Raw genomic sequence first — 20965 nt, forward strand, 5'->3', positions numbered from 1 at the left:
CTAACATGTTCAAGGAATAATTAGGATCCTTGTGGTTGGTGCAGGATATAACAAATAGCGCTATGAATTTCAATATGTACCCAAGGCATTGTGTACATAGCAATGGATTTTGAATTTTATAAACTGAAGACTTCAGTAGTTCATTATATTAGGGAAATTGACTTTTTATTTATTGAATACTGAATGGAACTGAATATTTATTCTACAAATATCAAAGTTATATTTGTGTTAATTTTTCTGGATTTTTGCCCTCTAGAATAAAACATTGCCTCCTCCCAAGCCTGCTTAGAATGAACATACCTTTTTCTAGGCAACTTAAGTTCATTGCTAGTTTTACTTTTTTCATTTTGCTAAAATGATGATGATCTCTAACTTTTATGACTTTGTTTCTGAAATATCTGCTACAAATTAAAAATCCATTAAATGTGTAAAATATTTTCATGAATTTTGGAGGAAGAAATTATGATCCAACACAAAATAATCAAATGATTTTCACCAAGAGAAATAAAAATCAGTCGAACAATAAAAACAAGTTTTAAATAAGCAATAAATACATTGAAAATAAACAAACCATTGTAAAAATGTAATATAATGAGTATATATGGTATTTGGAACCAAAGAAGGAGGAACTTAATATTGGTTGGATGAAGGAGGGATGTGAGAGAAGCATTCTTTGGAGGCTGTTAGAGAACTAGGTGATAAATTTTCAGGCAGGCAACTTTTGTGATTTGAAGCTGATGTATGTCTTGCACTCAAACTGCACTTAGAAGTGCTAAAACACCTTTAAGGAAGGGTTGTGTGGGGTGGGAAAAGACTAAACATAAGTGTACATCAAAATATATGGAAATAGGACATGGAAAAACCAGATTAAAGATGCATAGAAAATGCTACCTCACTTGCTGGGATTAGGCACACAAAAGAAACCATTTGGGGTCCATATAAATATGACACACAGTTCAGTTTATTATTTATGATAGTCTCTGACTAGAAACAATTGAATTAAATAAAGTATGAATATGCATATTCACATGAAACTTTCAGGTCAAAACACCATGTCTTGGAACATAATTATTTAGTAAACTTGGGGGCAAAAAATGAAATCACTCTGTGAAAAAATACGTTTTCAAGAACCATTTTGGCAAAAAAATTCATAAGCAAACCATCCTTCAGTGAATAAGATAGTTTAAACACTGAACTGACTCTGCAGACATTCAGGCTGGATCCTCAAACTTGTCAATTATCTTCCACACAAAAATGAATTTGAAATCCAGTGAGATCAAATGGGTCTTTACCCAAAATAAATTAAGGAATCAAAGGCTTAGGCACCATTCTCCTAAACTGTTTTTATTTTCACAAATTATTACCATCTTCATTGACTTTATCAGTCATTAACTTCCTAGTCATTAACTTCCTATTAAATATAGCCTCAAATCTAGTTTATTTGTGTTTACTGATAGGAAAATAAATTATTCTATTTTTTGGCTTTTATTGGTAGCAATGTAAGAAATTCTGAAGTCACATGTTTAAAACAAAGAAACAAAAAAATCTGTTAATGAAAGTCAAAAATGTATTTTTTCTTTCTGATATTCACAAGCCTCTTTGGGTAAGTCATGATGATAAAAGCACAAATCTTAGCACCAGGTCAAATTTCCATTTTCCTCCTTCATGTGCATGAGCTCAACCAAATTAAGAATAATTTTTAGAATAATCTTACTGAGAGTTATGCAGTGTTTATATGCACAGGTGTGTGCACATGTGTGAGTGTGTTGTATATGCTAAATCTTTCCTATTACTTTCTCTCCTATCTTTTCAGAGGATAGAAGTGTCATGGATGATCAAAAGGCATAACTTAAAATGGCCTTACTTAGTGGACTTGATAAAAGAGCTTTAAGTCTTCTGTTTCTTTGGTTGTAGATATTGGAAATTGGTTAGTTTCTCTTGATTCTGATGACCTGACAAAACTTGTGCATAGAAGGTACTGGGAACCTATTGGAAAAATTTCCAACATCCTATATGGGCAACTGCGTGCCCTTAATACTACTCAAAAGAAAACTTTATTATTGTCCTCTTTCCAATCATATTCATGTGACACTTGACATTCCAAGGGATAATGTTACTATTACCATTTAATATTTTCTATTATATATTTTCGTGTTAAAATTTCTTAAGATTGCAGTTAATGCCAAGAGAAAATAGAGAATAGCATGAGTATATTTAATAAGATGCGCTGTTGCTTCCTATGATTATTTTATCCTTTTATATCTTAAATGCTTCTGGATTAACTGTGAAGCCTAGATCTCCTTAAGTTTACATTTCAGTGGTCACTAATTCATATATAACTGCTCAATTTAAACATGAATTGAGTTTACTGTTTTTCTAGTATAGGCAAGTGTATTTTAATGTCTAGAAATGCCATATATGCATATGAGAGGAAACTGAGACACCCATGATCTCTCACCACAACTAAGGTTCTGTCTCCCAAACAAACTCAAAAGTTAATAATAACATTAGAATTCATTAATATTGATAATTATCTTAGAAAATGTGTACAGTTTCCTTGAAAACTTTCAGTGTATTTGAGTCCACATTAAGGAGTCAGATTGCTTGGCTTCAAACTCAGGTTCTATCTTTGCTGGCTTGACAAGGTTGAAAGAGTTTCTTAAGTTCTTCAAGACTGAGTTCCTCTCTCTCTTAAAAAATGTAGTAGGAGTGCCTACTGTATAGCTATTTTTAGGGTTAAATGATATAATAATTGGAAAGTGCTTAAAATAGCATAGGTATAGATCAATGGTTAGTTGTCACTGCCATTGTTGCTACTGCTGATGTTGTTATCACCTTTAGAAAGCTTCAGCTGTTCGGAAGAGTTTCACTTCCATAGAAACAAAATCTTACATTTTGAAAATTTCTTTTCTTTTTCCTTCCAATGTGTTATTTCCTGGAATTGGCTTTGCTTGATGAAGATAGTCAAAATGAAGCTAGATAGGTTTTAAATGATACTTTCCACTAGGGCTAAGACATATCTTAAGGTTCTAGAAATTTTTATAATTTTAGGAATCTGTGGGTTAAGAGTTAGGATGACCATATAATTTATTGTACCAACAATTATTTTCACTTTTAAAAGGGTTCTAGTTGGTACAATAAATTATATGGTCATTCTAACCCTTAATCCTTAACCCACAGGAACCACAGACAAAATATTTGATTGCACTTCATGTATGTTAATTATACTTTTTAAAAAGATGAAACACCTTTTGGGAAATTTTTTAATGCTCACCCTCAAAGTAGCTACTATGATATTTCCTATAAAAGGCTATCAAATAAAAGAAGCATGCAAGAGGGAAGAGATATGGGGATATATGTATATGTATAGCTGATTCACCTTGTAATAAAGCAGAAACTAACGCACCATTGTAAAGCAATTATACTCCAATAAAGATGTTAAAAAAAAAAAAAAAGAAGCATGTGTTCCTATGCTTAAATCTGTCCCATTACAAAGACAGTACAATTTGGGAAACAATTTCAACTGCAGTTCCCTGAAATTCCATAGGAATTTCCATGGTTTTATAGGAGAGAAGACCATATTTTTGAAAACTAGAACTGAGAGGAAGCTTAGGGAATATTTATTGCATTCTTTTATATTTTAGATGAGGACATTACAACTGAACTGTAGATAAACACATCCCCAAGTCATACTAGTGCTGGAACCAGGATTCCAATCCCAGGCTTCTTCCAACTACTTCATGATGTGTCACAAAAGCTGACAGGAGCAAAAATGCAGATCAAATAAATGAAGAGAGGATTCTATATTTCACAATGATCATTTGTTATACAGGGTGGGGGACAGAAAATTCACATGAGGTGAGGGTTAAACCAGAACTGTGCTCCTATTTTTCAGTTTCTTTGGGAATAGCAAGTCACAGAGTAGAGTTAGAGTAGAGCAATAGCAAGACTCTAATAGAGTCTAATAGAGTTAGACTCTAATAGAGTTAGAGTAGGGAATAGCAAGTCACAGAGTAGAGTAGAGTTAAAACAGATAATCAAGTAAATGAATAGGTGACTTCAGCTTGAAGAGAAAGCCTGAAGAAGTACTATGGCTTGCCAATAGTGGCCTTAACGGTCAGCTGTGTCTAGTCTATAGAAAATACTTCATTCAATGTAAGTTTCTATATGTAAGTTCTTCTTTTGTAAATACGTATTTGTATGTTATTTCCATGTTATATTTATATCAAAAATATTTGTTGTTATGACAGTATTTATGTATTAGGCATGATTTTATTTTGCTTTATTAAAGGACAGATAGAAATTACCCAGATGAAATAGATTCACTTTGCAGATTTAAATCATCAACTAGAATGCTATAAGGACCATTTCTAATTTCTCTGAAATTTTCTAACATGGTACTGCCCTAGGTCCTCAAATTTGGGAAGGTGACAGGGGTAAGATTGTATGGTAAGCAGAGCATGTGAAGATGTTACTTTATGTGTACATGAGAAATCTCTTGACATAAGACAATTTGAAACACAATTTCAACTTAAAGTTATTGTTACTAGATGTAAAAAATACCACCTGTCACAGGACTTAACAATTTAGACATAAAAGTGGAAATAATAATATTATATTATTAAATATGGAATAATAAATAATCAGCTACAGATAAATTTGCAGAAGCAAGTCTGTTTGTTTGTCTCTTTTTCTTGCTAGAAATATGAATACATGTTGGTTTTATGCCTGTAAATGATTGATAGATATCTATTCCCCGTTTTGAAAAATGATGGAAAAAGAACAAGCTCACATGCTGAAAAGTGTCACAAAGTCTTTTTGTTTCCTCATCCCCTGTTGCTAATTATGTTGAAGAGTTTTCCCTGAGTTTATAAGATTTATGACAATTTTTAAAAGCAGAGTTCATTAAATATATTAAAATGTTTTATTAAGATATGTGAATATATCGATGTTTATATTTTAGGAAAAGCAAACAGAAAACTATGAGCAAAATAAGAGTAGGGAAAATTAGATATCCAACATGGATTTGTTCCTTCTTCTCCGATAGCCAGATTAGAGATGTGTAATGATGCTGTGTAAAACGATTCACTGGGAGTTATTTATTCTTACCACTCAGTGAACTACACAATTGTCCTGCTTTCTTTGGGACTTGTCTCTCCAAAGGCAGCTGGGTAAGCACAGAGAAACAATGAATAGGCTAAAAAATGGTAATTTATTTAATGAGGTCCAGGGTAAAAAATCTCTACAAATAGGCACTCAAGCAATTTAGAATATTGCAAGTATCTACCTTCTCTACTTAATCAGACAACTACAATTTTCAAGAGATTGAGTCAAATGTACTTAACCTAAGTCACATAAATTCTTCTAGTTTGTAATATTGCTAAACATTATAATATTATAAATGAGTGGTGTGAACAAACACACAAAATTCTACACATTCTTGGAAACTTTTTTTCCCCTTCAAGTAATTGCTATGGGAGCTATAAGTATGCTAACTTTATTAAACTATTTTTGAGACTGGTCTTTGGAAGTGTTTGTTTGTTTGTCTGTTTACTTGTGTGGATCAGAAATTCTCCCAAATGTTAATTGTCAATGATTGTAGAAAATCTCAAGAGCAGTGACATTAACATTGTAATAAAACTGATCCAAGACACAAAAGGGAAGTTATTATTTCGTGGTGTAGAAGTCTTAATTTATATGAAAGGTCCATGCAAATTATTTTTAAAATAACCTCATTAAATACACAAAGGTAAACTCACATATAATCACAAATGATAAAAATACTTGAAGAGAGTATAATGATAACCTGGAAATTACCTCAGAAATTCTATTCAGATTCTAACTTTGAAACGGCATGTACAAATTTTCCTATTAAGAAAGGGATAAGGAAATGAAGATTTACAGGTTATCACAGGTTTATTAATAACACTGAAAAATGAAAACACTCTAAATATCCAGAAATAGAGATGGATAATTATGCAATCATTAAAATATGTATGAAACATATACATGCTGTTAGAAATTGTTATAATAAAAATCAGGATATGTAAAAATCAGGATATGAACTGAATGCACAATATAAGTGCAACAATTATATATGCTGGAGTAAAGAGACAAAATAATAGTTATTTCTGTGGTGGCAAAGGGAGGAGATTGTCGGTGACTAATATTTTTTTCATTTATACACTTCCTATGATATAGGAAGTGCTCGTTATGATTAATAACGAGTATGTCTTCCTTGTATAGCCAGAGGGAAGGGACTGCAGCTGTGATTTACTACATTTTTAAAAGGAGATATATAAGAGGGTGAGGATGCAGATACTGACTCCAGGAGTTCAAAACCATGTTCTGGTAGACAATTTGTGGATAGTGCTGTGGATTGTTTGAGAAATGCAACTCAGTAGACATACTCTTCCTGTCAAAGCTTCTGGAAAAATTGTAGGGGTTTAAAGCAGACTTTAACACCCTTAATGCATCTCTGTCTAACCTCTCTAATTCTGCCCTCTACCTGCCCAAGCCCACTACTTTGGTTGCTTGCAAAAACAGCCCACTCTTCATTGCCTCTCTCCTTGACAAAACTCACTTCATTTAATACTACATTAAATTAATTCCCAGAAAAGTCAATATTTTTTATGTGCAATAAATAATTAATTTAAGTGGCAAGAAATGATAGGTTTAAATATCTAGGATATATTTGCTTATTTAATGAGAAACATTATTTCTGGACCAAATAATCTTTTATTGAATCTGGGTAATTTCTATGTCCCTGAGATTATACTCTAAGTACTTTCTTTTGTGCTAGAAAAATTCATTTTTGAAAGCTAACCACAGCTGAGTCAACCATCTAGTTCTTAAGAGTTTTTCACATAGATCTCTCCTCAGTAAAATATACATTTTCTTATTTCCAAAGAGTTTTCACCCAAGTGTTCAAGAAATTCTTTTTTATAGCAACAACAAAAGGAGCTAATGCCTTCCTTTCTTTCAATTAAAAACTGATGTACTTATTTATTTATTTATTTTTTATTTTTTGTGTTATGCGGGCCTCTTACTGTTGTGGCCTCTCCCATTGCGGAGCACAGGCTCTGGACGCGCAGGCTCAGCGGCCATGGCTCACAGACCTAGCCGCTCCACGGCATGTGGGATCTTCCCAGACCGGGGCATGAACCCATGTCCCCTGCATCGGCAGGCGGACTCTCAACCACTGCGCCACCAGGGAAGCCCCTACTTATTTATTTTTTAAAGTTAGGTTTGTTGAGTTGATTTACCTATGGAAAAATTCACAATTGTTTGATTTCTTCTTCTGGTCAAGGCAGAGTAAGAGGGACCACATTTACTTTTTGTGTGCAACAACTTAAAATTTGGAAAAATTATAGGAAACAATGATTTTTAGATACTGGTTATCAGGAAGTGCAGGACTCTAACCCATGACAGAGGCAAAACAAATAAAATGAGTGTATGACTGCCCTAGAATAATGACTGCAGAGAGTTCCAGGTCACAGCACAGGGAGTTGAAAGCCAGGAGGAACCTGTCAGAATTTATGTGTTGAGGGTATGGAACTGAGAAATTCAGGGAGGACACACAGATAATGTTTGCAAGACAGTGAACCAGAAGCAGAGAGCTCCAGAAAGAGTTCAAGAGCTCTTCAGGTGTCCTCTCTTAGTATTCAGCTGAACAGTATCACCACATGTAGGTCGGGACATGAACAAATGCTGGAGAAATAAGCACCCAAAAGCAGCAGATGGAATCACCTGGCTCACACAGAAACAGGAATAGTTTATGTACTCACTATTCTTATAATTCACAATGCATTGGACACAGTACTTAGATGTATTGCCTAAGTAGTGGGGCAAACTGAACAAGTTCTTCTGCTCCATCTAACAAAACTATAAAAGGAAGCTTCAAAAATATCAAAGCCAATTGCATTCCAGAACAAAGCTCAAAGAGATGCATAAAAATATAAAAATACTCAATTACAAGGTAAAAGTTACAATATCTGTCAGTCAAAAATTATTGGGTATGCAAAGAAGCAGGAGAATACAACTCATAATGAAGACAAAGCAAACAATAGAAATAGATCCAGAGGACACATATGATAGAATCAGTAGATGAGAGCATTAAAATAGTTAATACAATTATATTCCATGTAAGAAGGTGAGAAAAGTTTGAGCTGATTAAGTGGAGACACAGACTATATTATAAATATTTTATGTCAAAGATATATAGCATAATATGTATCATAAATGTTTAAACCAGATTCAATTTAACATCTGATACAAAATATACTATATACTAAATATGATTCACAGTATAATAACCACTGAAAGAAACAGGGCAATGAATATAAAAACACAGAAGTAGAAACTGTTTTAAATAAAACTTTTAAAATGTCTTAAAAAATAGAGCATCAATGTGTTATGAAATAACCTCAAGCAACCTAATACAAATATCCCTTAATTTACAATGGGGTTATGTCCCAATAAACCCATCATAAGTTGAAACTATCATAAAGCAAATATGCATTTAATACATCTAACCTACCAAACATCATAACTTAGCCTAGCCTACCTTAAATGTTCTTAGAACACTTATATTACCCTATAGTTGGGCAAAATCATCTAACACAAAGCCTATTTCATAAAAAAGACTTGAATAACTCAGGTAATTTATTGAATATTATACTGAAAGTGAAAAACAAATTGTTGTCTGGGTACAGAAGGGTTGTAAGTTTATCGGTTGTTTACCCTCTTGATTGCATAATTGACTGGGAGCTGAGGCTCCCTGCTGATATCCAGCAACACAAGAGAGTATTGTGCTATATGTTGCTAGCCCAATAAAAGATCAAAATTCAAAGTATGGTTTCTACTGAATGCAAATCACTTTCACACCTGTGTAATGTTGAGAAATTATAAGTTGAATCATCATAAATTGGGGGCCAGCTGTATAAGTAAATGAAATTATGAAAGGAGAAGAGGAACTATAGCAGAAAATTATCCAAATTTTATATAAAACATACCCTCAGTGTCAAGTAGTTTAATGAACTTCAAGTAACTCAATGAACTCAACTTAATCAAATTGCTTAAAAACAGTAATTTATAGAAAATCTTAAAACCATCCACAGGAAAAAATATAAATCACATACATAACAAAGATAAGAATGACAGTAACTTTTTATTGTTAAAAGCAATGCAAGTCGAAGGGCAATGAGCAACATCTTTAAAGAATTGAAAGAAAAAAGAAAGATAAGTCAGAGTTCTATATATAGTGAAACTATTCCTCAAAAACAGAATAAATGCTTTTACAGACATATAAAACTGAAAGAATTGATCACTGACTGACTTGCCATAAAAAAATGTTAAAGATAATCCTTTAGGCAGAAGAAATATGATACATAAGAAAATCTGTATCTACACAAAGAATAAATAGAATCAGAAATGGAGTAAATATAAAAGATATATTTTAAAAAGATAATTATTAAAATGTTAGCAAAGCACTTCTGATTATTTAGCATATGTAGAAGTAAAATATATAACAACAATTGTATAAGGCCAGGAGAAGAAAAATAAGAACCAATTTTGTATGGTTTTTTAAAAGATATACTGTTTGGAATCTAAAGCACTACTAAAAATTATAATAGAAAGTTATAGTTGATAATCCAAAAAAGAAGATAAAATGGAATAATAAATAATAAAATTAATAAGCCAATTATATGAAGAAAGTAGGAAAAGTGAAAAATGGACCGAAAAATAGATGGTACAAACAGAGAAGAAATAACAAAATGATAGATTTTAATTCAATTATATTAATAATCACATTAAACATAAATGATCTAAACACCCCAATTTAAAAGCTGAGATTATCATAATAAAAACACAGCACAACTGTATGCTGCCAATAAGAAACATGCTTTAAATACAAAGAAACAATAAAAGCAAAAGGATACAAAACAATACACAATGCTATCACTAATCAAAAGCTGGAATGACTTTATTAATATCAGATAAAGTAGATTTCAGACAAAACATATTACCAATAGTAAAGAGGTTCAGTTCACAATGATAAAGGATTAAATCCTTCAAGAGGACATAGCAGCCCTAAAACAAAAATATGTTACCTAATAACAGATATTCAAAATAGAATCAAGAAGAAATAGCCATAGCCACAACTATAGCTAGAATGTTCAGTATTTCTTTCTGAACTATTAGTAGAAAAAGTAAAGAGAAAATCTGTAAGGATATAGAAGACAACACCAACGAACTTACCCTAACTGAAATTTATAGAACAATCCACTGAACAACAAGAGAATATATGTTCTTTTCAGTTACACATGGAACATTTGCAAAGATAAGCCATACTCTGGCACATAAAATGTCTAAATAAATTTAATATTATTCATTATACAAAGTATGCTCTCTAACCCCAATGAAATTAAATTGGAATTCCATAATATAATTATATCTGGAAAATCTCCAAATATTTAGAAAGTAAATAGTATATTCCTAAATAACAGATGAAATTAAAATGAAAATTAGAAAGTATTTGTCCTAGTTTCTGGCACAAAGCTCCTAAAACCCTTGGAATTTCCTAAGTGATAAGAGCTATAAAGGTGTCTTGATATACATAACAAACCCGTTTTAACCACAACTCAGTTTATGTTAATGAGGTGATTTTTGGAAAGCACTTTAAGACTGGGAGTTGTTACCAGGAGAGCCAATTATCTAATTAGAGAGTTGGAACTATCAATCCCATCCTCTGATCTCCGAGGAGAGGAAAGGGGCTGGAGGTTGAATTGATGGCCAATAGCAAGTGATTTAGTCAATCATGCCTATGTCATGAAGCCTCCATAAAAAACTCAAAAAGAAGAGGTTCAGAGAGCGTCCCAGTTGGTGAACATGTGCAGATTCAGGGAGAGTAGCTTACTCAGAAAGCATGGAAGCTCCAAACCCTTTTCCCATGCTTTGCCCTGTGCATCTCTTCTTTTTGGCTGTTCCTGAGTTATATCCTTTTATAATCTAGTAGGTAAAATGTTTCTGTGAGCCACTGTAACAAGTTAATTGAACACAGGGAGAGGGTCAATGGTACCTCGGATCTTCTACCTGTTTATTTCTTCGTGAATGTTGAGGAATATGACTAAATGCATGCCTTAAAATTCAACATGTCTTATAAAATATTTTAATTAAATATTCCAGCATTAACAACCTGTTCTTAAAATATCTAGTTATTAGTGGAAATCAACCACCTATTTTATGTTTTTCTGGAATTTAAAAAATTTTCTACATCTATCTTGAAATATGATCAATATTGAAACTAATGTCCAAATAAGAATGTATTACCCAAATAAAATAAAGTGCTATTATATAATCTGTACTATATAGAAATTCATTTATAAATATGTGTCAAGCATTAAAATGAATGTGGAGAAAAAGAATCTCTCATGTGCTGATAATATGAGTTTAAATTAGTACAGATAATAATTTTCTTGAGACCCAGAAGTTTTTCTTCTAAATATATATTCTAGAGGAATTGTGCACATATGCACAATAAAATAAGAGTGCTTCTTGCAAGTTTTTAAAAAATATTGACCTCGGGGCTTCCCTGGTGGCACGGTGGTTGAGGTGGTTGAGAGTCCGCCTGCCGATGCAGGGGACGTGGGTTCGTGTCCCGGTCCGGGAGGATCCCACATGCCGCGGAGTGGCTGGGCCCGTGAGCCATGGCCGCTGGGCCTGCGCGTCCGGAGCCTGTGCTCCGCAATTAAATTACATTAAATTCTACTACATTAAATTCTTCACCAAATTCTACTACATTAAATTCTTCACCAAATCTGTGAAGATCTTTGGTTCCTTTGAGAAAACATTTGACTATGGCTCACAGTGCAGCTTTGGTTAAGGTAGTATAAGAAATTAAGAACTTAGCCTATGGATTCTCAGAAGGCTTAACTTTAAAGTGACAGGTTCTTATAAGTTCAGAGGAAAAATGAGTGGGGAGACTTTCAGAGAAGAAGGGAAGTTCAGCAAGAGAATTATTATGGGGAACTGAGGGTACAGAAGAGGTATAGGCAGCATAGAAAGAAAAAAGAAAGATGCCTCTGGAGGTGAGACCTGAGACAAATAAGCCAGGAAAGAAGAACATGAGGCTTTGGAAGCCATTTTCTCTTTCTTTAATCCTTAGTTTTCCTCAGTTAATGCCTTATTTTGCAGAGAGGCAATTTTTAAGCTCCTATTAATGTTTGGGAAGCTTCAAAGTACCTGTTGAAATAAGCATTCTATTCAGTTTGGGAAATTTTAGAGCTAGGTTGTCCAATTCAGTTTTAAGAAAAGTAAGTTAGGGAATATCAAAAGTTCTCCATATTGACCACTGATATTCTAAATTGCCTTTGATCCGGCCAGTCCCTTTAGTTAGAAATGCACAAGAGGAAGGACTGTAGTTTTCAAACATAAAATCTGCTGGGGTCCCTGTAGGGAGGAAGCCCTCAAAATATTTAGATAATTGGGATCTAAATATTTTAGAGGTTTTGTTTTTTTTGTTTTTTTGTTTTTCTGTTTTGTTTTCTCTACAGTAAGAGAGTAACTTTCAAACAGCCTAAACATCTCAAACAGTTTAAACAGCTCAAACAGTTCAAACAGACCTAATAGCCTACAGGTCTAATATCAATACCAGTGAGTTTGAAGGGAATAGTCTGGTCTCAGAGTAGCCAGGCCAGAAGGTACTCAGCACAGTTCCAATAGAACCTCTCTTATTCCAAAGTAAATTGGGCTGAAGCCTGAACTGACACAGCAATTCCAATGGAACAGTCCCTGTTCCTAAAGGAATGGGCTGAAGGCTAGCCAGTTTTAGTTGGAACTGCCTGATTTCAAAATCAGGCCTAAGTGCCTAATGAGTACTCACAAACAGAACAGGCCTTAATGTGAAAGAACATAAACCTTAAAATAGATCTGAAATAAAGCCTGGAGAGCTTCCAAATGCAAAGTGTGTGGGTGGGGGTGGGGGTGGGGGAGAAGAAGCTCAGATCCAGGAGAAAAGCTTACCCTCAAACTCCTGAGTCAGAGAAAAAAGCAGTGAGCAACAATAGACTCAAAGTGGATGCGGCACCTGTTTGCTTACCAGCCTCAGAGCTGTCAGGGGTCACCTCTGAATCCTGTAGGGGACACCAAAATGTTGACATAAAACAAATAGCCTGGACTTCCCTGGTGGCGAGGTAGTTGGGAATCCGCCTGCCAATGCAGGGGACATGGGTTCGAGCCCTGGACGGGGAAGATCCCACATGCTGCGGAGCAACTAAGCCTGTTCGCCACAACTACTGAGCCTGAGCTTTAGAGCCCACAAGCTACAACTACTGAGCCCATGTGCCACAACTACTGAGGCCTGCGTGTCTGGAGCCCGTGCTCCACAAGAGAAGCCACAACAATGGGACCCGTGCACCGCAGCAAAGAGTGGCCCCCGCACACCACAACTGGAGAAGGCCCCCACACAGCAGCGAAGACCCAGCACAGCCAAAAATAAAATCAATCAATTAATTAATTAATTTTAAAAAAACAAAAAAACAAAAAAAACCCACAAATAGCCTGCTGGTTATTTATCAGTAAGAATGGGTGTTTTGGAGATCAGCACAGATTTGCAATGTGAGGTCTGCAACCATGGTGAGCCACCTGCAAATTCCTTTCCAAAATGGGGAGGAGGGGCTTCCCTGGTGGCACAGTGGTTGAGAGTCCGCCTGCCAATGCAGGGGACACGGGTTTGTGCCCTGGTCCAGGAAGATCCCACATGTCGCAGAGCGGCTGGGCCTGTGAGCCATGGCCTCTGAGCCTGCGTGTCTGGAGCCTGTGCTCCGCAACGGGAGACGCCACAACAGTGAGAGGTCCACGTACCGCAAAGAAAGAAAAAAAAAAAAAAATGAGGAGGAGAACTCTTTTATAGAGGGGGAAAAGGAAGTTGGGAGGACTATAGCAAACAAAGAGTTCATGACTCTCATTGGCTGATAGCTTACCAGGAATGAAGAGGAAATCTTGTCTCTTGACTCTTTTTAATTGAGGTTTCTCCTTATTAATTTTTACAGTGATAAAGAAAACAGAAAAAATCCTAAGCAGCATAGAAAACATTAGGAAAAATATGGCTTGTTCATAAAGAAATATTGCTCGTAAAATTAACTGTAATTGTATGAATAATACTGATAAATCTCAAAATCATAACATGAGTGAAAAAGCAACTTTCAGAGAGACATGTATGGTATGATTACATTTATGTAAAATTTGTTTAATATAGAGAGTCATAAATTCTTTTGAGATTTGTGTATATATATGTGCAATATATTACACGAAACATAGACTTCACAAACCAAATTCATAATAGTGATAGAGTGTGGTGACGAAAGGAGAGAGAAAAAAGGAATTGGGATAATTACAAATTTGATTTCAACCTTATCAGTAATGTTTTACTTTTTATTGTTAAAATGACATAAGGCAATTATGACAAAATTTTATTTTTTATTACTCTTTAATCAAATTACACCATTATTTATTTTATTCTCTGTATTTTTCTGAATACTAGTTTATAAATTATAAAACTATTACATTGTTTATAATTTGTAATCAGTTTGAAACTTTCCTGTTTTATTCTGTACTATGCTCACCTGTCTTTGTCTAGGCAATATTACACTCTACTTTTAAATAGATGAACTTGAATTTATTTCTAATGGATTTTATTATTTTCTTTTGGACAGTGTACTAAATCTTAAAGGTAATGTAAGTTATTTTTCTTTAACCATTAGCAATATTAGCTACCTAATACATTATTATTACCTGTGAATTTAGCATATTGGCAATTCCTTTATCCAAATATCTAGATATTTTTATTGAATGAAAAGAAATAAAGAATGTTTCCTGTTGGATACTACACAATATTCCACCATGGGTGATGCCTAGCTACTGGCAACCACTCTTGCAGTTGAGCCCTAAGGACCATTACTAGTCACCAGAGTCACTATACTCAGAACTAACAAGAAGTAGAGATCCAGACAAAAGATATTGTCCAGAATCTGAATGAGCAGAGTTGTTAACAATTTCGTTGTAACAGGGCACAGACTTACATACTGATTTCTGATTAGCCACACAAAAATCCTAGTAGCCTTCCAAGTAAGGGACTAAAACCATATGAGGATTCTAACAGGGCCTGAAATATTGTGTGAACGTGAATGGTGTATGTAAGTGTATAATTCTCTTTCTCTTTATGAAGGAAGCATAAGAGTGTGTGTCAGAGCAATCTGAGAGGCAAGAATGCATCATATTCATCATCAAGTGTCCCCACATTCTTTGTGAGCAGATTTAGGAGCTAGGGCAAAAGACTGTTTATCAAATAAACATAATTTGAAACAAAAGTCAATATAAAAGCTACTAAGAGCATCAAAATAAGCACCTATTCAAATTTCTAGAATTAAATTGATTCTTTTTCTCTTGTCTATGGTATCTGACAGTTATCATAAAGGAAAATGAATAATAAAAAATATCACCACCATTTAGTAAGTACAGGCATACCTCGTTTAATTGCACTTCACTTTATTGTGCTTTGCCGATATTGTGTTTTTTACACATTGAAGGTTTGGGGTAGCCCTGCCTCAAACAAGTCTATTGGCACAATTTTTCCAACAGCCTTTGCCCACTTAATGTCTCTGTGTCATATTTTGGTAATGCTCAAAATATTTCAAACTTTTTCACTATTAGTAAATTTATTATGCTGATCTGTGATCAGTGATCTTGACTGTACTCTTGCAAAGATATTATGACTTGATAAGGTCTCAGATGATGGTTAGAATTTTTAGCAACAAAGCACTTTTTAATTAAAGTATGTACTTTTAGACATAATGCTATTGCACACTTAATAGACTGCAGTATAAACATAACTTCTATATGCACTGGGAAACCAAAAATTTGTGTGACTCGATTTACTGTAATATTCACCTTATTGTGGTGGTTTAAAACCAAACCCGTGATACCTTCAAGGTATGCCTTACTATGCTCAATAAAATCTTTAGGGCTTTTACGTATATCATTTCATTCAATAATGAAAATCATGATTACAATAAATAGATTGCTTTTTTAACTTAGAAAGTCAACCTATACTTGTAGTTCCTTTAATTGACTGTATCAGTACTATCTGAATTTAGTTTTGTCCTTTAGATTCATTTTGATTTCTATATCCATTTTAAGGAAATATTATTTTGTATGATATGTATTTCTAAGGCCATATTATTTTGCTGCAGTTTCTAATATGCATGAAGATATTACACATTTATATTACTGTCATTGTATGTATATCTGTACACACATACCTAGATAATATAGGGATTCACAGAACATATTTCACTTTAATTTCCCTTATATAAATGCATTTAATATCTTTAGCAGCTCCCATAAATTTATTTTAATGATTGCAGCAATTAGGTTCAGACATGTTTCTTAGTTTATTTGTATTTTCCTATTATTTGCAGTTAGATTTCAGTTAATGTAATTTATGACTAAAACATCTGTGTTTTTAAAATGTTTTCCATGATATAAGAATTGTCTGCTTATTAATCAACCTATAAAACCTTTTGATGAATTTTATATTAAAGTTCAAATTACTTTAAAGTCAGAATACTTACTAGAGATATGTATCTCTCAAGTTATTTTCAAAAATTACTTTTAAAAACATTTATTTTGCAAACCATGCTCTCACACAGAATATCAAATAATAGTTTTTTGTTCTTTTTGTTTTGTTTTTTAGTATTTATCTTGTAAGACATTCTACATATGGTTTTCCAGGAATGTTTGACTGTGACTCTTTGGGATTAATGATTTATTGTGGAATGGATTTTCAGCTGACCAGTATATAATAGGGTCATTAAAGAAAAATAAGAATGGAAACAACATTTTCCTTTCTCCAGTCCTCAGGGACTCCTTGTCCTGCATGGTTTCCTCAAGATAATGGCAAATGGTTCATCAATGACATCTGACATTTCCTTAATTACCCTCAGGACACATGACATGAGGATGTTCTGATTTGAATTCTTCCAATTTTTTCCAGGAGATATTTTCTCATTTCAGCCTTATTCTCATTCCATGCTCCAGGTAACAACTTTCTTCCAACATTAAAAGCTTTTTTTGCTGGCTATTATCAGTGTTTCTCCTTACCTGTCAAAGTAAGGTAATTTCCTCTGATTCTCCTTTTATGCTAATATATTCACATACTTTTATTTTTTGGAAGGGCAGGTAATTTTTATGGACTCTGTTAGGGATATTTCCTCTCTATTTCTGGCCTTTCTACAGTAAAACTACACAAGTCTACTGATTAGACTTTTCAGCTTTTTCACCTGACCTTAAATTCTCTGTTTTGTACATAATTTTTTAAATCAACAATCAATTATTGAGCTTCTAGGCATACTTTCACATTCAATTTAGTGATACAATGGGATTTCTCATCAAAATGAATTCCCAGTAAGTGAAAATTTTAAATACTTTTTTATTATATTCAAGCTAGAATTTTGCCCAGGCAAGAGTTAAGTGGCAGAGTTTCATCAGAAATATTCCATTCATGGGGGAGAAATATTGAATTTGGAAACCAAAGGATATTGGTTAAATTATTTCTCTTTGTGACTCTGAATCAAATTTAATCACCCTCCTATATTCTTTTCCAGTACATAAGAAACATGACTAAGAATCCCTGCCCTACCTACCTCACACTGGAAAGTACCTATGAAAACATTTGGTAGACCATGAAGCAACAGACAAATGTAGCATGCTGCTAAAAATGCACTCTGTAAAGTACAAATAAAGAAGAGACACTTTTCTGAGGAACTGAGAACTGTTGAGGTCATGTCTTCCAAACTTAAGCATTCCTATGTCATTTACAGTCATCTTTCAGAAACTCTACTGTATACTTTATTTAGTCAGATGTTACAGGGTATAAGAAATCTGCTTTTGTAGCTTTATACTGCAAAAATGGATAATCCCCATGTCATTCCCTAAGGGAGTAGCAGGCTATCACAAGCTGTTCCCACACAACTCTCTCCAGCTGAGTTGATACACAGAACTTTTCAGTTCAATGTCAAGCTCCCATTGAACTCTGTGTCACCTGAACATCTCCTCAAGTTTCCTTATAACTTTCATTGCTAGTTTGCTCACTGATGCTGAGATGTTGCCAGTTGTGCTCTCACTGACTATATCTAGGGCTAAAATTCTGGCACACATATCAGACAACTGGAAAGTTTAAATCTTACTGGGATGCTGTCTTTCTTTAACATTTCACATTTGTCATTTCATTTTATTAGGTCAGGCATTGTAGAAAACAAAGAGAAAAAAAAGGCTTCAGAATTTGCCTTAAGGTAGGGGATATAGAGGAAAAGGAATAATATGTTTTAGACTTGATACATTCAACTTTTTAAGAATTTGATATTAACAGTTAAAGTGCCTAAAATTAAGTCCTATGTAAAGGTAGCCATGGTTTATTGTTTTGTTCCAGTGAACACAATGGTTTTTCCTTTTCCAAGATAATTACTTGGAATTTAATTACTTATTGGCTAAATTCTAACACTGGGCTTTGGGTAATTCACTCAACTTCTTCCAGACTCCTTCCTCTAAGTTGCAAAATGGAGCTGATAATACTAACCTGACCCAAATTCTGTGAAGAGTAATTGAAATAATATACAGGAAAATATGTTTTAAATGAGTAGACTAGATTATAATTGGTATATGTTTCACCTTCAGCAAGATCTGTAGAATGTGTACAGACAGATATTCAGACAAAAAAGTAAAACATTAAGCTATTATATTAAAGAGCATAAAATATAATCGTGGATCCTACAACCACTTACACTATTCAAGAACAGAATACACAGACATAAATTTGTTAAATTTTGTGGCTTAATTATTATAACTAGGTGTTCATGGAGGTGAAGGTTAATAAAAGCTGAACTAGTAGGGAGGGTTACATAGAGATTTTCTGGGAAACGTGGGAATACATAGGATTTAGATAGGCAGAGGGTTGGACAGAGAAACTCACAGGTAAATGGAATAGCATTCATGAATGCATAATAAGGAGGTATATGTCTAGAGCAACAAGGATATTAAGCTGATATGAACAAAAAATAAATATTTGAAATATCTTTAGGTAGGTAAGGTGAAATCAGGTCAGACAAGATTTAAAAAGTAAAGACATACTGAAATTAGTGGGATGGGAAGTACAAATTAAATAAAAGCTTTTGAGCAATGAAATTATGTAAGAATTTTTCTGAATTGTTCTGACATTTTTTTAAAGAAATAGTCTAAAAATGATGAAAAGAGAAATTAGAATTGGGAAAACTAGCTATGAATTTGTGGTACCTATTTATGTTAAAGGTGATGACGTTATATACAGAAGTACTAACAGTGGAAATAGAGAAAATGAAAACACTTAACTCACAGGAAAACAATAGTGTAGCTAGCACTAAGTATCAGCTCTAAGAATAGAAGAAACTGGAGCAAATCACACTGTGACTCTTTCCTGAGCATTCCTCCTACCCTGTATTCAATATGCATAAAATCTAGTTAAAATTAACATCAGTAACAACCGTAAAAAGGAAATAACTCACCATGAGGGAAACCTGGCATCTATGCATTAACAAGAAAGAGTTTCTTTGTTCTGGCAATGATGGCAGTTTCTGGACTGATTTTTAAAATACTCAGATATCATACACCTGATGTTTTTAGCTTCAGCTTGCAAAACTCTCATTGCAAAGTGACTCTTTCAGTGACTAAATAGAATTCAACAACATGGAGCTCTCAAGAGTCTGGAGTCTGGGCTGACTTTGCAAAATTGCTCTCTGCTAGATATACTTCTGAAAGCAGTTGTCAGATCAAACAAGGCTGCATTGGCTGCAAGCTATTGAAAGCAAAAAGACAAACATAAAATAAATGGTTGACCTGGCTCAGCATTTCATTGAAGGAAAGCTGTGCCTGTCAGTCAGATCACCGTACAATTCTTCTTGGAAGAGATAAAACATATCGGAGGAGAAGGAAAAAACAAAACAACCTGGAGAAGGATGAAAGACCAAGGAAAGTAATAAAACCCTGTGCAAAACAAAAAGCGGGCACAACACTGGAGAAAAGACAGATTCATTTTTATTTAGTAGAAAATTCAAGCATTTGTTTCCCTTTCCTTTCAAGTTGATCACCTTAAGTTCATAATGGTTCACAGAAACAACCCAAAAAGCACAGGAGAGCAACAAGAGCAGCTGATGGGGAAAAGAATCAATGAAGACAAGCTGGTTTAACTTTGAAGAATTATTAACCACCAGAAAAGTCAAAATGCTTAAGAAAAAAGGCTGTGTAAGTCAAAGAGGAGAGTGTGAAAGATTTATTTTTAAATCTAGTTGACATGCCAGTTTACCCAGTCAAGAACTAAGGTAATAGCTTAAAACATCTTGGGAACTTTTCTATGAAGTATGGTAAAACAAGAAGAGAAAGGTTTTGCCAGCTCTGTAGGTATTCGCATACTTACTGAATTTCTAATTACACAAGGTCATCTTTTTTTAAATTTTTTTAAATCTGATGATCTTTGTTCACTGCTGCTAAAAAAAATTAATATCACTATAAAAGTCACATTGACTCTATGATGGATAAGACTGGAAGAAGCTATCCCTTCTGATGAGTCTCTCTTTGCTTTCAATGACATCCTTTATGCAACTGGACAACTGGCAATGTTACTGAGAAACAAAACCTATGGCCATTTTCAACTTATTTGAAGAGTTTGGGAAATAATTTAATCATGATATAAATCACCCAAAATTATAACTTCATATTAACTTATGTAAACATGGCACAAGCAGCTTATGTACATAATTTGGCTTTAGCATATTTGACAATGTGCTAAAGATAAACACAAAACATAATGTTTCCCCAGTTTTCCTATTACCTTTCAGGAATACTAAACACCTAGAATGTTAAAAGTACATTAGAAGAG

This window comes from Aethalodelphis obliquidens, unplaced genomic scaffold (assembly GCF_003676395.1).
Source record: "Aethalodelphis obliquidens isolate GAN/ISIS:26980383/991018 unplaced genomic scaffold, ASM367639v1 scaffold1, whole genome shotgun sequence".
Taxonomy (NCBI): domain Eukaryota; kingdom Metazoa; phylum Chordata; class Mammalia; order Artiodactyla; family Delphinidae; genus Aethalodelphis; species Aethalodelphis obliquidens.